General features: G+C 37.5%; 1 pseudogene; it reads left to right on the top strand.

Annotated features, from left to right (window-relative positions):
- Positions 1–24,687, top strand: part of LOC127632371 (calcium-dependent secretion activator 1-like) — a 160,082-nt pseudogene that overhangs the window by 87,441 nt on the left and 47,954 nt on the right.

Raw genomic sequence — 24,687 nt, 5'->3', positions numbered from 1 at the left:
GTTAGTTCCAGTCCTTGAATCTGATTGGACGAGAGATGTTCCATGAGTACTGATGTCTCAGAACATCAGCACTTGGAGGCTTCACTGTTTGCGTTACTCCGCTTGTGTTCCTGCCATTCTGAACTAGAGTAAGAGCAGTGCAGATGTGTAAAAAGCTAGATGTGTCTCTTTACATATCTTTTTGTGATTTAGCCAGCAGGTGGTGACAAAAGACCATTTTTGTGTGTAAATGAGCTAGCTGAGGTAATGTGCATTTAGGGGGCTTTCACACTGGCAGTTTGAAACAGAGGTCGCATGAAAAATGTGTAATGTGAAGGCTGTCATGCGGACCGGGGAGTGCACCGCGCTACCGAACCCGAGACTACCTGTAGGAGGTGGTCTGAGACAGACTATCTGTCTGTCTGTCTGTCTGTCTGTCTTCTAAATACTATATATAAATACTATTATAGGTTATAAATATAGGGTATAATAGGAGATGACAGTGGCGATAACTTCACCTTGGACACGAGCATGAGTAAGCGTGCAGTGTAAACAATGATGCAAATGAATTCCTTGCAATCAGCTGTCTCCTCAAAAAACGCAGATTGCGAGCAGCAGCAAGCTGCATTCCCCTGGACATGTGATGAGTTACGCCATGAAGCTCGCATATACGCAGTTGTCGCTCACTCTGCTGTGCATAATGGCACCAAAAAAAATAAATAATAAAAAGCATGATGAGTCACGTTGTGTTCTCCATGTGTGTTTGTGATGATGTAAGATGAACGCAAATGGACCGGGGTTTGATAGAATCAGGCACCGGGAACAATCGCACTTGGAATCGGACCACAGCAAATGTGCCAAATGTGAAAGCCCCCTCAGTCAGCGGCAGCACTGTCTGTCAGTCAGTATTTTTATTCATCGGCACTCCGTGATTTCTCAGATTACTATTAAAGCTGGGAAGTAGCTTTAAACAGCTTTAAACTAACAACTTCAGCATTAAGGCTCATCACTGCTGAGAGACACAACAGACTGATTAATTACACAAACTCAAAGTGCTTACCTCGTACCAGAGTTTCCACATTGGAGAGAAAATACTGTTCAAAATGGTGTAGGCGATTACGTTGGTGCGGCTATCATTATGAGGACTCTCCATAGACATAATGATTTTTATACTGTACGAACCATAGAGTCTATCCCCTAATCCTACCCCTAAACCTAACCCTCACAAAATACTTTGTGCATTTTTTCATTTTCAGCAAAACATCGTTTAGTATGTTTTTGAAGCGATTGATTATGGGGGCATTAGAAATGTCCTCATAAACCACATTTATAGCACAATACCCTTGTAATTACCAGTTTGTAACCTAATGTTGGTGCCATAATGCATTTTATACTGTACAAACTATATATTATATCCCCTAACCCTATCCCTAAACCTAACCCTCACAAGGTTTTTTTTAAGCCTTTTTGGTTTGTGAGGACACTAGAGGTGTCCGGCGAGTAAGAAAGTAGATCCATGCACAAATGCAATTTTTTCATTTTTTCACATTTTCTTATTTAGTTATTCATTGAACTGTTGTATAGTAACACTCGCAATCATACTATATACTCTTGCTTGTGTGATATTGCTTAATCATGTATATATACAGTGTACAGTACAGTGTATATATATGTAATGGAGCCAGCTGGTAGATAGCTGTGCAGTGTGTAGAGGCTGTAGCCTTTAGCCTCCTTCTTAGAGCACCCGCCTCCCACGCCGGAGACCTAGGTTTGAGTCCTGTACGGAGCAGGTAGAACAAGAGCGTCACATATATATATATATATATATATATATATATATATATATATATAGAGTGCCTTGCAATTCAGACTTGTATTCAAACCCCTGACCAATTATCTCATATTACTGAATTATAAAATGGTGCAAACAGAAAGAAATGTCATTCTGTTTGATATTTTATTTAAAAAAACTGGAAATACTCAAACTCAAATAAATTAATTATTACTAGGTGTCATTGGTTTTATGTAAAAAAAAAAAAAAGAAATATCTTGCTTGCATAAGTATTCAACGCCTGTGCTGTGGAAGCTGCCAGGTTACACAGATGAAAGAAATTGTCGCTGACAAGCTGAGGTAAATTTAGCTAAATTTACCATATAAATGATGAGCAAGTGTAAGATGTTGCATGCTAGAATCCTACAGTGATCAGCAGGTCTGCTAAGAACAAGCAATCTCTTCTGGTCAATAGTTGTAATAACATCATAAACTGAATACGGTCTTAATTACTTTTTCAAATAAATAAAATTAATTAGGCCGTATTCAATGAAACAGAGGGCTGTATATGGCCTGTGGGCCACCAGTTGCCCATCCCTGCTCTAGAGTGTTTCTCTAGCCCAACGATAAAGTAAAACAAAACTAAAGTTATCCAAAGTCCAATGAAGATTACTGAGACAAAAGTGCTAAAGACTGCAAAATATCACAGGTTTTAATCATAATTTACTTGACATAAGGATGGTAATATCATGATCAAGATATCAATAAAATATTACAATGCCAGGTCTCTCCTAATTTATATCCCCCTATCCGATAACTATTTATCTGTCCACAGAAATCCACAGCAGTTGCCTTCATTTAACAATACAGATTTCAAACCTAATGGAGAATTTGGTAAATTATATAATTATAGTGAATTTCTCTATTGAAGTTGTTGATTTATTGTGCGTAATGAATTCTGCGAAACCACTGGCGTGCTCTGCACCCCTCAGCAGCTGGTAATTACCATGTTAAGAGTGACATGTTATGAATAAAACAGTGTGTCTGCACCCTGATTATTTCTGGAAGCGATCAGTGGAATGTTACCAAATAACTACTTGCTAGTTCACACCAGTTTCTCTCATCTGTAGAAAGTTGTGTCACCAGTTTTTTTTTTTTTCTTAACCTTATGACAGTGACAAATTAAATTGTTGTGGTTGCAGTTTTAAATGTGGGGATTAAGATGCAATCAGAAAACATTGGCTGTTTGTACGTTTTCAACCAGATTTTTAAAGCAGTGGACCCAATGATATTTATCATCATGCAAATATTAAAGTATTAAATGGTAGTGTCCTTCATCATCTTTATTTTTATTGAAAAGAGAGTTGGCAAATATGTAGCTGGAATATAGTAAATGTCTAATGAATAGAAGATGATATCATACCATGTTTCCTTATCATACAGTACTTAAGATGATGTCAGAGCTATATTATCTTGTCAACACAGACTGAACTATACTCTGAGACAAGGACAATCATACTTAAAGGGATAGTTCACCCAAAAATGCAAATTATCTAATAATTGACTCACCCTCATGCCATCCCAGATGTGTATGACTTACTTTCTTCAGCAGACCACAAATTAAGATTTTTAGAAGAATATCTCAGCTTTGTAAGTCCATACAATGTAAGTGAATTGTGATCAGAACTTTGTAGCTCCAAACATAACATAAAGGAAACAGAGGTAATCCATATGACTCCAGTGGTTAAATCCATATCTTCAGAATCAAAGGTCTGGGTGAAAAACAGATCAAAATTTAAGTCCTTTTTTTTACTCTAAATCTCCACTTTCACGTTTACATCTGAAAGTCTCATGTGGTGTCTGTTATGTTTCATTTTCACATCTGAAAGTGAAAGTTATAGTGGAGATTTAGAGTAAAAAAAGGACTTAAATATTTATCTGTTTCTCACTCACACAAATTATATCACTTTTGAAAATATGGATTTTAACACTGGAGTCATATAGATTACTTTTATGTTTACTTTATGTGATTTTTAGAGATACAAACGTTTGATCTTTGTTTGTGTTCTGCTGAAGAAAATAAGTCATACGCATCTGGGATGGCATGAGGGTGAGTAAATGATAAGAGATGTAAAATATTTGGGTGAACTATCCCTTTAAAAAATAGTAGCCCTTGTTAGTAGTTTTTCCTGTGTTTTACTATAGGACTAACAGTTTCAGACTAACAGTTTTTTCCCCTTACCTCTGAGAGATATTATGCTCTTGTCTGCTCTATGTTATATGGAGGACGAGGACTGTCACTATTAAAAAATAAATAAATATATTTGTAAATAAATGTAAAAAATGAAAAAAGTGTACATATAAATACACGAATAAATGTTCAAATCTGACATATATAAGCAGTTACGCTTTTATTTCCTTATTTACGTATAATTGTATGAATTTATTTCCAAATCAATTTATTTCCACATGTATTTATTCCCTTAATTATTTATTTCTAGATGTATTTATTTTTTACATATATTTGTTTCTAATTTAATTTATTTCTTTATGTATACATTTCATAATTTTTTATTTCCATATTTATATATTTCCACATTTATTTATTTCATATGCTAATGAAGGGGCGTGCTTTATCCCTGAGGCATAGCAGTCGAACTCGAGGCTACAGTGATATCTCGTGGTTGACAAAATGGAAACATAGTCACAGATGGGTGTGGCCACGCATTAAGAGATTGTAAAGTGTACCTGGCTGTGAGTTGAGTAAATTTAATGGGAAAGGAATATCTGTATTGAATTAATGACTTAGAAGTCTTATATCAAACTCTGATATATCGAAATCACGACTGTTTAACGAAATGTACAGTATATCTCTCTCTTTTAAGCATTTCAATTGTTCAATTGCCTCCTGTCTGATCACCTCTCTCTAATCGAAAATGTTTAGACTCGTTTACTGCGTGCCTTGTAAAATGCCCTTAACGGTGTGTGTCCTTGTCGGTTGCATTGTGCATCTTGTTGAATATAAGCTATGCACAAAAGCGCGTGATGCATTAATTCCTGTCATTCCTGTGTAAATATATTGATATTCTTTCCATTAATTGTGCTTATACATGATGATTTTATTGACCGTGTAGTATTCGGGGAGCAATGTTGTAGACAATACACACTTGTTGTACATGTTACAGATGCGCACCAAAGCAGAAGCTGTGTAGCATTGTGCATGGACATTAAGCAGATTTTCTCTTCATGCCAGTGGACACCTATTGGAGAGTGGAGGGAGAGGCCGGGTAGACCAAAGGAGAGTAGTTTTGTTACAATAGGTTAATAACATGTTGATCTGGCAGTGATAATTCCAAATGAATATTTGTGCGTCACTCTCTCTCTCACCCCTGCCCTTTTGCCACCCTCGCTGAGCCGAGCTGCCTAGTTCAGCTCAGGGATTTTTAAAAGAGTCTGTACAGAGATATACATTTCGTAAAGCAGTAGTGATATAAGAATTTGATATAAGACTTCTAAGTCATCCATTCACTACAGATATTCATTTCCCATTAGACTTGCTCGACTCACAGCCAGTCACATTTTACAATCGCTTAATGCGTGCCCACACCCATCTGTGACTGGTTCAATTGTATTGAATTTTGGCAACTAAAAGATGTCACTTTGGCCTCCAAGCTCCACTCTGGAGCACTCTGAGCTCCACTGCTATGCTTCAGGGATAAAGCACACCCCTCATTACCATACAGACAAAGAAATGAATAAATAAATAAAGGTGGAAGTAAATTAATACAATTATACATAAATAAGGATATAAAAGTTTATATGCATAAGTATGTACACTTTTTTTTTTTTTGCATTTATTTGCAAAAATATGTATATAATTATACATTTTTAATAATGTCAGTACTCATCCTCCATAATGTTAAAGCCATGTTCTTGCACAGGTACACTCTAGATGTAGGGGGATATTTATTGCACAACCTGAAGTCACTGATACTTTGAGTCTTGTCAACTTGCAAATCAGATAACAACATAGAAAATGAATAACACAGCAAACATGGTGCAAAGCAATGTTACTCCATTCTTGGTCAGTCTGTCATCAGAGTGATAAAAAAAAAAAACGAATTTCAATATTAGATATGGTGACAATTGAAGATGATGATGATAATAATAATAATAGAGCTGTGGCCTGGCGGTTAACATTTATCCTCCTGACAATTTGACTCTGGTGCTCTTATTGGCAATAAAGATTCTCCCCATTAATCCCCTTCACTATTTCTAATAAAAAGTGGCAAAAAGCCCCAAAATAAATAAAAACAATATTAGTAATAATACTTTAAATTGTATCAACTTTCCTGAGCAACTGATTCACTGCTTCTATATTCAGAAACAAAGAAACCAGTGATTGATCTTCGATGTCGGCCAGAGTGCAGGTTTTTCTAAGGACTGAAATAGCAATGCAGTCTGCTCTGAGAAAACTCTTGTATGGACTTTTTTCTGCTGGTCTGATGCTCTCATCAGACCAGCAGAAAAAAGTCATTTTTTGGCCATTTTGCTTGAAACAGAGTTCAGGAGCAGATTACATGAGAAAGGACTTAATAAAGTACAATATCTCTCTGCTGTTTTTTCCATTCCATTTTTTTCTTTATCTCCCTCTGTCCATCCCTCACTCACAGAGAGGCTCCCGTCCTGTCACTTGGCCCCTTCAGCCTTTGTCGGCCCAGGGCTGAATCTCTGGCTCCCGATCCATTGAGTGTGTATGTGCGAACACTTGCACACACGCAAAATAAATAAATAAATCAAAGACTAAATAGCCCGAAATGATCTCTTCGACTTTCTGAGAGAGAGAGCGGATCTATAAATGAAGAGAATCCATCAATCAGTGTCATTTCCCCTTTGCCCCACTTGGACAGAGCCAACTAATGTCATTGTGTGTTACTGTCCAGAGACCTTCTCCTCTCATCCAGTGTCAAAGAGACATGACAAGCTCATATTAAGACATAGGAGAAGGACACAATGTCACCGTTTTGACTTGTGGCTGATGTCAGTGGGTAATTCTACTCCAACTTATTTACTTGGATCCATTTTTAACTCCCTTTTTGAGATAAGATGGATACACATTAGTGGATAGATAATTAGTGGTGCAGTAGCAATAATGAATCCATATGAATTGATACACATGAAATACAGTAGATGTCATATAAAACATTTCTGCACCACTTTATGATAACATTAATTCATTAGTCTTTAACAAACATTATAGGTTTTATACAAAATAAATAAAATATATAAAAGTTTTATAACTTTTATTCCTGTAAAGCTTTATGGATGCACCTGTAATAATGTTTATTAATGATATTAATGAAAAATATTACAAAGTCTGTAACACATTACAATAAGGTTCTATACATTAACATTAGTTAATACATTGAGTATCATAAAGTAAAGACATTTTTGTAAAACATTGTTTTTTTTTACTGCATTAATTAAACTTGGTTAAGTTTCATTTATAAATATGCTATTGTTCATTGTTAGTTCTTGTAAATTAATATTAATAATTCATTAACCAATGTTGGCATAATCAACTTTTAATTTTAAAAATGTATATGAAGAAATTAACCAAGATAAAGAAAAGTTGTAAAAAAAAAAAAAAAAAAAAATTATATATATATATATATATAGTTGCACTTAATTTTACAGTATGTGTACTATCAGTATACCTAGATAATAGTACTGAATAATATTTAGTACATTTAATATGGGTTAAGGTTAGGGTTGGGGTTAGGGTTAGGTTAGGGTTAGGTTAGTGTTAGAATCAGTTACTGTAGTTGTTGTAATTATATAGTACGTAAATGTAGAACAGTACTGTAAAATAAAGTGCTACCCCAAATATTGTTCATTGCAAGTATATGGTAACTATACTTTAATGTTAACATATAAGTCTACAATCTTATTGTGAAGTGTTACCATAAAGTCAAAATAACATTTACTTTTTAAATAGCTTACAGATGTATGCAACCCTGCATTAATAACAATTTAAGCAAAACTTTACAATTAATTTATATTTAAGTATTATTATTATTTATTTTATATTTTATTATTTATTTATCTTGTTTCTGACATAACCTGTGAAGCACAGACACTCTGGAGAAGGGTTGTGTTCAATGGCTCACTCATACAGTATAGCTCTAAAGCCCCTGGCTGAAATGGGGCATTAGAATAAGAATGGCCCCTGAGCAGTGGCAGGATTAAGAAACAACCCTGCTTATTTGTGCAGACCCAGATGTAATACCCAAGCTTACTAACTGCGGAGGAAAGAGAAAATGTGTTAAATTTATTTAGTCCCTTTAATGAACAATGCCTGGCAAGAGTAGGGGGGCTCCACGGCCAGCTCTCTTCCAGTCCGGGGTTTAGAGGCACTGGTTCCTTTAATTAGGGTTGCCCTGAGGGGGAATAGCAGCCTGCAAACAGGGCAATGAATGGAAAGGGAGGGCAAAGCGAGACTCAGACTGGTCCTTTAGGATTACCAAGCCGAAACAATGTGCTCTATTCATTCTAAGACTTATAATATTCCAGCAAATAGCACACACAATTAAATTGTCACACAACTGAATTGTATAAAAGAAGTGAGATTTTGCAGCTGAATCCACTGGCATGCTCTTATTATGTATTTTGTAAGTATTCTAATAGAATGAAAAGATAGATATTGTATGCTTATGATGCACCTTGAATAGACAAGACACTGCAATGCAAGTTGACAATGACTTGTGATGCTCACTTGAGATCTCATATGCACAGGTGAACCTGGCTCAGGTGAAAAGGTGTGTGCACCTTTGACTTTGAGATGTGTGTGTGTTTTTAAGCCTGTCTCTCTCTTCATACATGCACATACACACATATACACACAGATGCAGACCGAGCACAGAAACATGGAATGGATGAGTTCATTTCTGCTAATCCCTGCAATTTTGACCATGCTTCGCTGTTTGAGATGGTTCAGCGGCTGACACTGGACCACAGACTCAACGATTCCTACTCCTGCCTGGTAAATGAGCTTTTAATTATATTCTATTCAGCCAGGGCAAAGGCTGTCCTATTGACTATTGTGTATAAAATAAGTCATATTTACATTACCCCTTTAGTGTCTATTATCACAGTTTCATTCAACTCTTGTTAGCTCTTGGTGGCTTTTACAACACAATCCTCTTGAACATAACACATGCAGTTGTGGAAATCTTTCTTTGCTTGTGCACTGGAAGAATATGTCCCAGATAATGCACATACATGGCCAATATATCTGTGACAGGTGCATCATCTGGGAAGCATCATATTCCATTTTAAGGAATAGTTCACCCAAAAATATAAACTCTCATCATTTACTCACCCTCATACATTCAAAGATGTGTATGACTTTCTTTCTTCTGCAAAACACAAACGAAGATTTTTAGAATATCTCTGGTTTGTATGTTCATACTATGAGAGTGAATGCTGACCAAAGTTTTAAAGCTCAAAAACGCATGCCATATGACTCGACTTGTTTAATCCATGTCTATTGAAGTGATTCAATTGGTTTTGGATGAGAACATTCTTATAACTTATTTTTCACTGTAAATCTTGACATCAGCAGTCTCCTTGGCAATCATGATTTCAAGTTTGATTACACTTCCTATAGTGCCATCTTGCCCACTGTGCATGTGTCAAAAACTAGGAGATATAATCGAGCTTGAAATCATGATCGTGCAACTGCAATGGCAAGATGTGCACTGAAAAAGGAGTTATATTTTGGTTTATTCTCACCCAAAGCTGTTTCGATTGATTTAAAAGACATGGATTAAACCACTGGAGCCAAAAGGATGACTTTTATGCTGCCTTTATGTGCTTTTCGGGGCTTTAAAGTTTTTGTCACTATTCATTTGCATTGTGGACCCACAGAACTGACATATATGCTTCTAAAAATCTTTGTTTATATTCAGCAAAAGAAAGAAAGTCATACACATCTGGGATGGCATGAGAGTGAATAAACAATGAGATAATTTTTTATTTTTGGTTGAACGATAACCTTAAGTACCTTATTTGCATACAAACGTCTGATAAACATCTAATAAAGTTTTTTTAAATTTCAGTATTTCTTAGTATTTGTATGTTCCCCTTTTCTTTAATGACAGCATGCACTCATGCAAATCCTGATGACCGTGCATAGTTTGAGAATGCTCCAAAGAACATCTTAGGCTTCAACGAAAGCAAGGAAATCTGACCTTTGGCATAAGTTTACATGGTCAATGTCACAATTTGTATTATTTGAATGCTGAAATAGTAATAGTGCAGGAATGGTGCTGAAACTGTAACATTTCTTCAGTTTTTGTCATAACTTGTTGTATTTGTTTATAGCTTTTTAAAATGTAATAAATAAAAACTTTTTGTTTATTTCCACAGTAAACAAAATACTGATCGTCAACGTGGTCTCAGAATTTTGAACCCAAATAATCATTCTACATCATTAATGTTGCAAAAACAGCTACCGAATATCATTCTATTTTTAAACAAGAACGCCTAGGCGACATACTGTATCGCAAATAAAAAAATTCCAAAGAAATACATCATCAGATAAAAATGAACACATCGCATAGACATTTCAGTGATATGCATGTACTGCACTGAAATAATGTTAGCCTAAAAAATGTGCTTCAAGTGATAACCTCTTAATTAACTAGTTTTATTCAAGTTAACATCACTGAATCAACCTGACTCATTAGGTTACTCCAACAAAACTGATTTTAAGGGTTAGAAATATATAAATAGGTCCTTAAGGGAACAATTGCGGGTTACCACTTATCCAGCCACATGCTTAGCAACTGATGATCTGAAAGCTCACCATTGTGTTTGCTTTTCAGGGCTGGTTCAGTCCAGGCCAGGTGTTTGTATTAGATGAATACTGTGCCAGGTATGGGGTGCGGGGGTGTCACAGGCATCTATGCTACCTGAACACCCTACTGGAGAGGGCTGAAAAAGGATCCATGATTGACCCCACACTTCTGCACTACAGCTTCGCCTTCTGCGCCTCTCACGTGCATGGCAACAGGTACCGACAACCTCCAAATATCCATCCCATTTCCTTCTTTCTCACTCTGTCACATTCTTAATGGGATAGTTTACCCAAAACATTATAGATGTTAGGCAAAATGTTAGGAACAGTCGCCATTCACTTTTATTCTTTGGAAAAAAGATACAATGAAAGTAAAAGATGAATAAGGCTAACACTAGCTAACATCTCCTTTTGCATACCATGGAAGAAAGAAAGTCATACAACATGATGGTGAGTTAATGATCACAGAGTTTTAATTTTTGGGCAAACTATTCCTTTAAACCCCAATTAATTTCATTGTCATTTGTAGCCACATTAATTCTTCAGTCATGTATATCTCTCATTCTCTCTCTCTCTCTTTCTCTCATTCATCCTACTCTCTCCCAAAGTTCTTCCCTTTCTCCTCCTCTTAAAATCACTCCATCTCTCTTCACTCTCCTCCCTTTTTATCTGTCTGTCCATCCACTGTCCACACATGGACAGAAACAGAGGTAAAGTAATGGCACTTTTCCATTGCACGTTACAGTTCGACTTGCCTCAACTCTACTCGCTTTACTTTTCTGAGCATGCATTTCCACTGCAGTTTAGTGCCCCTCAATGTGGGTGGGATTATAGGATGAAGATTATAGTTGTGCTGCCTCTACTGCCGTGACATCATCTTAAACACGACACAAACTGACCAAAACAATAACACAACCCCTAGCTGTTAGCTACTAGCTCATTGTGCTGCATAAAGCAGTTGTTGCATGGTGATTTTACACAAGGGTAACAGTTAAATTGGTCTGGTTGTTTTAGAAGCAAGCTTTCCAGTAGCTGGTCAACTAAATAAAGTGAAGCTTTCAAGCAGAGTATAGAGTTAATGTAACAAAACATACCATCCTCCATCGTGGCTGAGTCCTGTGCACTCTAACTCCCATTGCTCGCCGGTTTAGATAGCGTCCATTTGGTCGAACCACTTCCACATTTCCTTGATGGTTCTGTAGTCACTTTTACATTTTTTTTTACTTTTCACTACACTGTTGGTAGGTCCGGTGGTAGCCGTGTGAGACACTTCCTGAGAGATTTTCCGCTTCGCTCATCACTAACGAGTGGACCGACTGCACCTCGGTTTTTCGCTCAGCCATTTCTTTTTTCACAATTCGAAAGACGCATGAACAAATGATACTGTTATCGCTGTTGCTAACTTTAAAACTATACATGATGTCACATGTCGGAAATCCAGTGACGCGGGTAGTGATGTTTCTCCCTGACCAATCAGTGATCTACAGGGTTCTGATGTCACATTTAGTATCGGCTTGGAACCTCGACCGAGGTGGTACTAAAAATCAGGTTCCAGGTACTATCCACAGTGGAAAACCCCAGAAAAGCGAGCAGATTCGAGTTGATTCAAGTTGTACCGTGCAGTGGAAAGGCCCCAAAAGATACAGTCAAAAGCAGAAGGTCTCTGTATGTCTGCAAAAGGACTAATTCTCCTCAGTGTTTCATAGAAACCCTGTCCTTTCTCCTTAAGCTTCATAGCTAGTCACAGGTAATACTGCTTCTCTCCTAGAATCCCACTATAGTTTCATCTCTACAAGGATCTCATGTTGCCTCATTACCTGGTTCATAGGAGTCCTCAAAATCCATTACTAACCCTCAAATGAGTTTTCACGAGACAGTTTGCTTTCTCAGAAGATCTTTCAAATACTTTTTCAGTATGACTTACTATCAATGGAAAAATACTTTATCAGGTAAAAATGCACTTCATGTGGTAACATCTAAATTAACTTATTCAAGTCAAAAATAGGATTTAATTTGACTGATATTAGGTTACACCAATACAAGTTATTAATAGGCTGCATCTAGTAGAAATAGAACATTAAGGTAACAATTGTATATTACCACTTCTTACACTGTTGTGTTGCTGTGGTAGTTTGTATAATTGTAATAAATAATCTGAAATAATATTTCTATAGGGGAGACATGGGGCAATTGTAACACCTTTTAAATTATAGACTAATTACAATTTACCTGCAATCTTTTGCAATATAAAACGTAATTACAAGGTTATATTTTGGCATGAGATCATAGTTTTGAATTGAATAAAATAAGTCAGAATGCTATAATTTAAATGAATGATTATATTAATAGTATTAATAATACAGAATAGTTCTCATCTTTCACCTATTTTTTTCTTTTGGTTGTAATGGAATATAATTTTGGAATAATCAGTTTTTAAAACAAAAGTCTAAGTGGGACCTTCTTTATAATCATTTGAAATGGGATCGCTGATGGGTTAAAATCAATCTTTAACTAGATACATTAAAGGAATAAGATTCCTTATTTTAAAGAGTCAATCTACTAATTTGGTCACAATTTTTGTTTCATAACTTGATACAATTGTCCTTGGCTTGTGTGGACAATTGTGTGTTGTGGCTTCTAACAATAGGGTTAACATCTGTCATTCACCTTAACCTAGATAAAAAAATGATGTATGTTTATTTTTGAAAGGCATCATAAATTTAGATAGTTCACCGATAATGACAATTCTGTTCTCATATACTCACCCTCATGTTGTTCCAAACTCAGTCAACTTTCTTCTGTGAAACACAAATGGAGATGTCAAGCATCAATTTTATTGTATAGAAAAAAAGAGTAAAAGTTTGACTGGCTCATGACTGAGCCTAATATTTTGCCTAACATCTCCTTTTGTGTTCCATGGAAATAAAAGTTCATATGGGTTTGGAACAGCATGTACCAGTAAATGATTCAATTGTTTTCATTTTTGGGGGAACTATCCCTTTAAACCCCAATTCACTGCTTTCTTATTTGTAGCCACATACATTTTTCAATAATTTTATTCTCTCAATATTTCGTTCTGTAATTCAAATTTACCTCCCATCTTTTGCAATAAGAAACATAATCACAAGATTATATTTTGGCATATGATCATAGTCTGGAATTTAATACAAGAAGTCAGAATGTTACTGTCGAAAAATTATATAAACCCACTTCTTCTCAAATAGGAGCACACATCAAAGTAATAAAAATGCAGTTATACCTATTACAGTTTTTCTCGATTGCGTAAACACTATTACCAGGCTTTTGAACTAAAATTTCAAAACCATAACGCCATTTATCAAAAAGCACGCCCATTTCCCTAAACTATAAACACTTTTCCCGTTTTAACACATGAGTCAGATTTGTTGCTCTGTCACTGGTCCAGTCAGTGATCTGCAGGGTTTTGACGTCACATTTAGTATCGGCTTGGCTCGCTTGGCACCTCAACCAAGGTGGTACTAAAAAAAGTACCTGGTACCAGGTACTATCCACAGTGGAAAACCCCCAAAAAGCAAGCAGAGTCGAGTTAGGTTGAGCCGTACTGTGCAGTGGAAAATCCCCATAAGTGTCAAAATTGATCACACACCAATCAGAACCTTCAGTAGATAGATAAAAGGGGCCGAGTCAGTTCATTCAGTTTTGAAACAATGGATCCAGATAGACGTGAAGGAAGAGGTTGAGGACACTGGAGAGGAGGACGAAGAAGAGCAGTAGGGAGTGGAGGAAGAGGTGAAGGAAGAGGAAGAGTAGGAGGTGGAGGAGGAGAAGGGAGAGGAGGAAGAGGAGAATGGGGACGAACATAATTGGCCATCGGGCTATTGTGAATGTCCCTGGCCAGTGATGAGGGAACGTCACTATGTGCACGGCCATCAGCCAACGAGGCTAGTACAGTGTTGTGTCAAGAGGGACAAAACTTTTAGTTCCCTCCATTAGGGAACAGAGGTTACAACAGTAACCAAGACGTTCCCCTTCTGTCACTCACTCGAAGTTGTGTCGATGTAGTGACACTAGGGGTCCCTATAGAAAAACGGCACAACAGCTGAACCATGTTACGCGAACTGCTGATGCAAGTGCAAGCATGCTTCTGCGTGCGTAATAGCAGGTGCATCAGACTGCACGTAACCTCCTCCATGCCCCAAAAGACGTCATGTAGTTCCCCACATCCCTGAGGCCACAAGCTGCAGCCTTATCTCTCAATGTTTTCTCTCCACAGAGCATTAGATTCGGCTGGGGCGATCTAACGCTTTTATACGCATCGAGGAAGGTGTTCTTTTCCTTTCCTATTCTTTCAGTTGGAAAAGACCCCACGGAGACCACATCCTGCCCATAAGGGGAGGTCAACATGTGGCAATACAACACATGGGCTCACCAGCCGCACATGGAAGAGGCATGGTGGTAGGTCTTGCCTTGAAGGGGAAGAGCTCTACAAACACAGCAACCGGGGGCATATAGAGCTCTACCCTAGGGAGACGAGGGTCTGCTGACAGGGAGACCGCACCGCGGAATATACATCACAGGGTGTTACCGGAGAAATCAGCACCTGCGGAGCACCTATCCCAGTACAGGGCATATTAGTAAATCTGGCTGCGAACTCCTCAACAGAATTAGTGAGCCACATGGCTAAGGAGGAAGGACATCCAGGGTCCATGACTTTGTGAACTCGACTGGGGGTAAAAGCACATGTTTTCACCTCAGGGGAGGGGAAAGGTGCTATACGCAATCAATACACCTGGCCAACTCTACCTGTTCCTAACTGAAAAAACACGTGACGAAACCGGCTCAACCCGGAGATTGTAAAATCTTGTGAAGGCATTGGGTGTTGCCCAGCCCACTGCTCTGCAGATGTCTGCCAAAGAGCTGCCATTGGCCAGTGCCCACAAGGATGCCCCACTCCTTTTAGAGTGTGTTCGAACCCGCAAGGGGGCGGGCACGGCCTGGGTCTGGTAGGCCAATGCGATGGTATCCACGATCCAGCGGGAAAGCCTCTTGCCTCTCAGAGCATCTAAAGCTGTGTATGCGATCCAAGTAGATGCGCAAAGCATGCATCGGACACAGCAACAACAAGGCTGGGTCTCCCTCCTCCCGGGGCAGTGCTTGCAGGCTCACCACCTGGTCCCTAAAAGGGGTCCTGGGAATCTTGGTCACAAGGCCCGATCGGGGTCTCAGGATCACGTGAGAGACTTCCAGACCGAACTCCAGGCACGTTTAGCTGACAGAAAATGCTTGCAGGTCCCCGACACTCTTGATGGAAGTGAGCATGGTCAAGAGGGTGGTCTTAAATAAGACTGATATTAGGGGCTTGAACGGCAGTCTCACGGAGAGGTCCCATGAGGGAAAGAGGCGCAGCCTAGGAGGGTTTGGCCTCCTGGCACCTCTCAGGAACCTGATGATCAAGTCGTGCTTACCAAGGGACTTACCTTCAGCTGCGTCATGGAGTGCTGCTATAGCAGTTATATATGTTCACCTTCCTCAGGGGAATTTGCCAGGGAGGTGCTGTCTTGAGGAGTGTGATGTCCGAGAACCAAGTCTAGGAGGGCCAATACGGTGCCACCAGGTTCATCGTTCTGTCTTGAGGAGGGTGATGTCCGAGATCCAAGTCTGGGAGGGCCAATACTTTGCCACAAGATTCATCGTCTTCCCTGACCTTGCACAGGTCTGTGCAAGTAGGCTCACTGGGGTGAACGCATCTTTGAGCAGCCCCCGGGACCTGTGTGCCAGCGCATCTATGCCGAGGGGGGCTCCCGTCATTGCATACCAGAGAGGGCAGTGGGAGGATTCCCAGGAAGTGAACAGGTCTACCTGTGCAATGCCAAATCGATTCCAAATCAGCTGGACCACCTGGGGGTGGAGTCTCCACTCTCCGCTGATTGTCGCCTTCCACGAAAGCGCATCTGCTGTGGCGTTGAGGCTGCCCAGGATGTGAGTGGCCCACAGCGACCTCAGTAACTGCTGACTCCAGAGGAGGAAATGGGATGCGAGGAGAACGCACTCCACCTTGCCAATTTATATACGCTACTGTCGCTGTGTTGTCAGACTGGACCAACACGTGCTTGCCCCGAATAAATGGCCGTGAGCAGCCGTGAGCATGCGTTCTGCCTCAGTGTGATTGCTGCCAAGTTAGGGAGCGCCCATGGCCATCAGAGGTGGAGACCGCATCCAGGAATCACACGAAGACGCAAAGGCATCTTTATAAAGACACGTTTTTAAAAAGACATTCACGTCAATGTGTTTGCTCTAATAGAGGAAAATATACTCTTTGCTCAGAATATATACTCTTTTAGCAGAAATATACTCTTAGTAGCACTATCGAAGCACCGAGTGGCGTAATCTGCACTAGGCATGCAGAAAGAGAGAAAGCCGCTGGAATGCGCTGTATATCCAACAGCATACGCTTCTTCGAGGTGAATGGAACAGCAGTAGTATTCAGCTCGCTGATATACAACCGCTCTGCTCTGAAGAAAAAATCTGAATGAGAGTGGGCATTCTTTCTCCTTTTATACCCGTATGTCCGGGGGATTGGCATGCAAATTCCACTCGCCAATTCCCTTTGGCATTTTCTCAAAGATTGAGGTGATTTGGGGCTCTCAAGTGTGGCCCTAGTGTCACTACATTGACACAACATCGAGTGAGTGACTGAAGGGGTACTGTAATATTACATTATCAGCTAACAGCATCTGTCGTTCATAATGACATTTGAACCAACAACCAGATGTATAAAGATATGCTTATAAGCAAAGTCATCATAATTTTACACATGAGGAAAACATAAATAACACGAAAGTTAGCACAAAAGTCATCATCGTGACATAATTTACTTGCCCCCACGTTGTTCCGAACCCATTTGACTTTCTTTCTATCATGGAACATGAAAGCAGATTTCGTTGAATGGAAAAAGATGACATGAAAATGAATAGTTATTGAGGCTGTCAGCCCCTAATATTCTGCCTAACATGTATTTTGTGTTCCACGGAGGAAAGTCATACAGGATTGGAATAACATGAGCGAGCAGTAAGACTTCAGATCCATAGACATTGGGTCTTAGAGCTTAAATATTCATGAATAAAATGGAACCATATATGTACCTGTACAACTACATTATAATGGCATGGATCTCTCTTAATTGTAGGGTATTCAGCATTGTTTCACCCTGCAGTTGTATCCCATTGCTGTCTAGTTTTTCAAATGGAGTATTTCTGAATAATTTTCAGTTTTTATTCTGTTTTCTACTTATTTTTGTCTGAATTTATATTTAATTTGTTGTTCAGTTCAATTGTTGGTGTTTGCATGATTCGCATTGTTTTTTTCTCTCCTTTGTTTCTCACCCTTACCCTCATACCATCTCCTGATAACTGTTGTGAATGTGCATGCATGTGTGTGTTCGTGTCTGTGTGTGCACGATATAAAGCCATAGAGTGACCGAGCTCCTAAAATGGCCCATGTCAGAAACCGAGCTGCTTAGTGCTCTGTTTCCCTCCCCCCCTGAGCCCTTGACCCCCTCTAAGAAAGAGAACAAAATCATGGAGGTCTGGAGAAAAAGGGACTCTAAGTCGCAGGTGATCACAGGCCTCAGAAGGTGAGAATGTAAAAGCAATTCAGTCTTTTGGGTGTGGTTTTGAGCTCCCTCCCCCAGCCTTTAAAATCAAAATGAAGCAAGGTGGCAAATAAATGTAAACTTTTTCTCAGTGTGAGTTTTTTTTTTGTGTTTTGTTAATTTGGGTTAACTGAGAATGTGCAAAGCAGCAAAGTCCCCACTGCAGTGATTCTCAACAAGTTTTTCTTTTGGACCCAGATTCTATGCAACACAGTACCAAAATTGTTTTTATCTCATTAAAGTAAACAAAAATCTCAAAAATAGGAATGTATTATTATCAATAATAATGTAATATTTAATTGTGTTCTGCAAAAAACACGTTTATCCTCATTGCAAGTGAACAAGACATATTTAATGTTTTCTGGCTCAGATTTTCTTTGACCTTGCATAGGCATGTCCTGCAACCTGTTCATGTTGGCATCTGCCTATTTTGGTCTTCTGCCAAGCGACAGACGAATTTGCATCAAAATAATATAGACTTTGGCAGGCCACAAGATAAGAATCATTGGTCCATTGTATTTTATATAGAACTCTAATTCCGAAAAAGTTGGGACAGTATGAAAAATGCTAATTAAAACAAAAAGGAGTGATTTGAAAATTCAACATTTTGAACTTAACAAACTTGTGTCTTCAGTGCCTAAATGCTTAATAAGTGTTATGAGAAGAAATGGTGATGTTTCACAATGGTAAACACTTGACTGTCCCAACTGTTTTGGAGAACAATAATCGGATTTGAAATTACTGTACATTTTCAAAACAACTATGAAATTCACAAGGTAAAACATCATATAATGTTTAGTTTTGGTGCTTTCAATATAGCAAAGGGTGAATCTAATTTACAAATCGCACATTTTTGTTTCATTCGCATTTTTCATACTGTCCAAACTTTTTCGGAATGGGGGTTGGACGTGTGAACATGTATGTCTGTGGGAGAGAGAAGAGAGAGGGTGAGACAGGCTAACATAAAGTGATAGACATCTGTCGAACCAGTGAGAAACATCCAGGGTAAAGAGCGAGAGATGAAGAGAGAGAGAGATGAGGGACACTGTGCCTTAAGGTCAAGGCTGACAGGATGACAGGTCATCTCTCTTTCTCTCCCTCACTCGTCCCAAACTGTCCAAGGCCTCAATCCAGCTTGTCTGCTTGTGCCAAAGCCACACATCCAGCCAACCGCTCTCTTTTAAAGTGACATGACCCTCAACCTGAACCTTGTGGCATTAGACTCCTATGATATTATTAATAGCCAAATAATCTACAAGTGTTACAGACCACAACAGTGTGGATCTGATGTTGACTGACATGATAGTACTGCACTATTACCATATCTGGATCTCCATATTTAAGTCTCATTAAGACACAATACTATGAGTATGCATGATGACATGTAGTGTTTATAAAATGAAATGAAAAGGTAAAAATGCAGAATGCTCTTGAGATGACCCTTACAAAAAAGTACTGTGGCGGTACCATGGTAAAGAAATGGTATCTGATGGCAATATCATGTACTTTATATACCATACTGAATCATTTACTTATTCATATACCATAGAATTTACATGGTAGTCCAAGGTACTTAATATAACAGGTAACTCTTTAAAATCAGGTTCTATTCATTAACATTAGTTAATGCATTAGGTATCATGAACTAAAAATGAACAATATATTTTTACAGTATTCACACAAAAATGTATTAGTATGTATTAGTATGTGTAGAAATTAACAGCAAGCAAACTTGTAAGTGCTGAAAATGTATTGGTCATTTTGAGTTCATGTTAACTAATGTAGTTAATTAATGCTAATGAATAGAATTTTATTATAAAGTCTTACCAAAGTATACCAGAATATTACCATGATGCATGTCCAAATAAAAATGTAAAAAGTAGTTTTAAAGTTAAATAATAATAATAATAATAATAATAGTTTAATTTATGCCTAATTTTCACCTACTTTGAAATTAATTACTGGTGTAGAATATCAATTATAAATTACATAAATTATTGTGGCAAGTTATATGGATGGAAACAAATATGTTGTTAAAACATGATGAAAAAAAAATAAATAAAAAAAATTCAGGGTCCCATATCCAAATACCATGTTAGTACTATGGTACGTTTTTGGATTTCTTTTCTTTTTTTAATTCTTTGCATTTTTTCTTAGGTAGAAGGGATATTGTCTCCTGTTGGTCTGTCTTTTATCCATCAGTTTTGCTGTGACACATAGATAGAACAGAAACACACTCACAGCCGACGTATGTCACCTGCACACAGTTTAACACACACACTTATGGAGAGTGCGACTAAAGGGCCCGACTCCTTATCGGTTGTGACATGGTAGACGGAAGGAGGGCTGTGAGCAGAGTGTATGTGACAGTGGTGGAGCGGGTCGCTGTGACAGCAATTTGAGGAGCAGGAGACATGACACTCTCCTCGTCAGTCCGCTCCCTATGTCAGTCCAGCGCATGGTGAAGGACAGCAGGAAATAGAGAGGGAGGGGCGGGAGGGATTTCATGGGGACCACCACTGCTGTAACACCAAAGAATGGTCCAGAACTTGGTGGGGGTTTTGGGGGGGGAGGTTGGTGACCGGGTCGTAGCTTTTTGTACACAAAAATACTTTAAAAGCGACCTTTGTTGTATTCATCAGCCAATGGATAGACATGGTTAGTGAGAGATGGTGAGAGACACATAGAGAAAGTGAGAGGTGTACACGTCACATATGATGCTCAGATCAATTGGATTTGACAGGTTACCATAAGAAAATCAGTAGCATGGACATCAGAGGATTCAGTGTGTTAAAATAAAAGTGTAGTAGAATAGCATGTCTATACTTGCAGTGAGGTTTGATGAAGTATTTAAATTTTTAAAGCTATACATGCATTTTAGCATAGGGTAGACCGGGGCTAGTTGTCACACTTTTAAATCTAGTGAATATTTCTCAGGGTGGGTTAATTTTTGAAAGTCTTTGAAAGACAGTGTTGTCTGAAAATAAAAACCTTTTGAACATTTCTATGTTCTATGTCTTTCTGAAAAATAATATTGTTGTAATTTACTTCATAATATTTTTGGCCATTGCCTGAATGTATGCTAGTGTAGTTTTATTGTTTTCACTTGTTTACTCAACATCAATAGAATATGTACAGTAGATATATATATATATATATATATATATATATATATATATATATATATATATATATATATATATATATATATATATATATATGTGTGTATGTGTGTGTGTGTGTGTGTGTGTGTGTGTGTGTGTGTGTGTGTGTGAACCAACATACACAACCACTGCTAGAGAAAACACACATTTGCGCAATTGGAAATTTGACTGCAAAACTTATAGATACTGAAATATTGTGACAGCTTCTCTGTGTGACAACTAACCCCAATCTCCCCAAATACAACACAATTCTGTTCTCCCAAACGGCAGAGTATGTCATATACAGGAACTTAGCTATTTACAGGAAGTGATAAAAAGCAACATGGTAATTTGGTTAATTCCTAATACACTTAGGACTGACACTAGACGTATAAGATTAACTGTTTCCCACAGTGTTTCTCTCTGTTATAGAGTCACAATAAGAAACCTGTGAGGGTGTGTGTGCGTGTGGTGAGAGGTTGAACCCCTGTGTACTGATAGCAGGGGGCTTTGTATTGTGGAGGATTTTTAATATGACCTTGAACAGGGAGGGGGGTCTGAGCTAGGCCCTTCCAAAAAGCCTAGGGAGAAGATGACATATAAACACACCCCCGTTTACTTAACTATCCAAATGGGGACATAACATAGACTTATATTGCTTATTTTATATAATTATATATGCTGTATACAGTGTATGCATATATATATATATATATATATATATATATATATATATATATATATATATAAAGTGTATGAATATATATATAAATAATGACACATTTGCACATGCATATACAAAGAATATATATATATATATATATATATATATATATATATATATATATATATATATATATATATATATATATATATATATATGATAGATATATAATGACACATTTGCACATGCATATACAAAGAATATTTTTTAACCAAAATAATAATTTATGTGTTTGATTAGGAAGCTATTGGCGCTCTCTGATCTTCTCTGAATTTCTAACAAATACCTTCTAATCTGCATAGTCAAACAGCACAGCCGTAAATGGAAAATTATTTATAGTGCTAGAGAAGTAATATAAATGTCTCTGGTCTGTTCGTGATCCCTTCACAATACACTGAGTTTGTATCTGTGACCCTTGTTACCCTAATGAGCAGAGCAGTGGCATTCTTTTGTGTTTCTGTGTGTTGCCTCAGGCCTGATGGAATCGGTACTGTCTCAGTAGAGGAGAAAGAACATTTTGAAGAAATCAAAGAACGACTACGTGTGCTGCTTGAAAACCAGATCACACACTTCAGGTACTACTGCTATATCTACACAACCTCAAATGTGCCAACTTATTAACAGTTAGAGTTAATAATGGAGTATGCCGTTGGCTATATAATCTTTCAAATATGTAAATTTTCACAGTAGTTGTGTGAAACTGCTAAATGCATAAAGGTAAATGTTGAAACTGGATCATACTAGGATATTCTTATCTTTTCTAACAAATTTAAATGAGAATTTGTAATATCTCCCTTCATATCAGTATCTATTAATATCTATATGATTTATTTCTCTTCAGGTATTGCTTTCCATTTGGACGACCAGAAGGAGCCTTAAAAGCCACGTTGTCGCTGCTTGAGAGGGTGTGGTGCCATTAAATTTTTTTGCTAATTTTAATACCACACAAAATAATTTGACGTTGTCTGGCATAAAGTCAGTTCTGAAATATTCAATATTAAGCAACCACATGCAATATATAGTCTTTTCAAATTAAATTATTTTAAAAGAGGTCCAAAAATCATAAAAGGTGTATATTCCACAACAAACTACTATACTACTTTATTAATTAATGTGAAATATAAAGTATTGTAGATTTTGCATAATATATTGTATAATAGATACTATGCACACACACACATACTGTACCTATATACTGTATATAAAACAGATGAAAATTGTTCATTCATTTTTGGTTTTACAGGTACTGATGAAGGACATTGTGACACCCGTACCTCAGGATGAGGTGAAAGCAGTGATTCGTAGATGTCTAGAGCAGGCAGCTTTAATTAACTACCAGCGTCTCTCAGAATATGCCAAGGTGGAAGGTAGGGAGCACATATTCTTTTCTTTCACACATTGTCTCCTCTCTTCACTGTCTTCTCAATGTTTAAACAGCACTAATATTGTACTTCACATATTCCTCTAACGGATTCTGTGCTTAACAACAGTGATGCTCAGCTAACCTGTATTTCACTCTTGTTGAAGTTCTGGCATGCCATTGATGTACTATTGTTTCTGTAATCATAGGAATGCTTACAATGGATCAGTAGTAAATGACTGTTAATGGCTTTTCTTTTGTGGTTTCTTATATATTAGAGGTACTGTGTACACTGTAAAAATGTTTTGTGAGGTAACCTAAAAGTGTGCTTCATGTGGTAACATCTAAATCCACAGGTTTTAAGTTAAAAAGTTTATTTATTCTTGCTTAATTTACATGACAAATTAAGTCACACCAATGCAAGTAATTTCTATAAGTTAGATCAAGCAGAAATAAATCCTTGAGTTTACAATTGCAGGCTACCACAATTTTCAGTGTAATATCAACAGGATGCTGTCAAGTTAATATCCAGGAAATATATGATCATGCCTGATAACATGTGCATGTAAAATGGCTAGAAATAGCATTTTAGCTTAGCATAAAGGTGACAATTTACACAAGATTTATTTATATTTCTTCTGCGCCAAACTTACTTCAAACGTACTTCTCTGTCTGCTCGTATAAATGTAACACATCATAAGAAAGTGTTTCACTGCTATTCAAATGCACTTTGGATCACATCATTTACAGTATATGTATAAATGTTTTTCATCTGAAAGGTCTAAATATGAATCAAATTATAATAAAATCCAAAGTAAACTCTTCAGTAAGCAAAATACTTTTTGAATATAACTGTATTCTATATACCAATGATTTAAATTGTAACTGTAGTGGAATACAGTTATTTATATTTTGTATTTTAAAAACGTAATCCTGTTACATGTATTTCATTACTCCCCAAACCTTTTAATACCACATATCTGGGAATGCACGTGTTGATAATTATCCTAATATCTGTGGTTAATTTGAGAATAAGCAGATAGTGGCAGTTTTTTTTTTTTTCAGTTTTTACTTTATAAAAAGTAGTTTGAAAAACAGGAAAAACATCAGCTTGTTCACATGAATTAAATGTTAATTCCTGTTAAATTAAGAAGAGATATTTAATTGATTTAATTTCATATCAGACTCCTCCCTTACTTTTTGAAAATGTATGGTCCCAG

Source organism: Xyrauchen texanus, chromosome 39 (assembly GCF_025860055.1).
Source record: "Xyrauchen texanus isolate HMW12.3.18 chromosome 39, RBS_HiC_50CHRs, whole genome shotgun sequence".
NCBI lineage: Eukaryota > Metazoa > Chordata > Actinopteri > Cypriniformes > Catostomidae > Xyrauchen > Xyrauchen texanus.
This window is presented reverse-complemented; position numbering and strand designations above follow the sequence as displayed.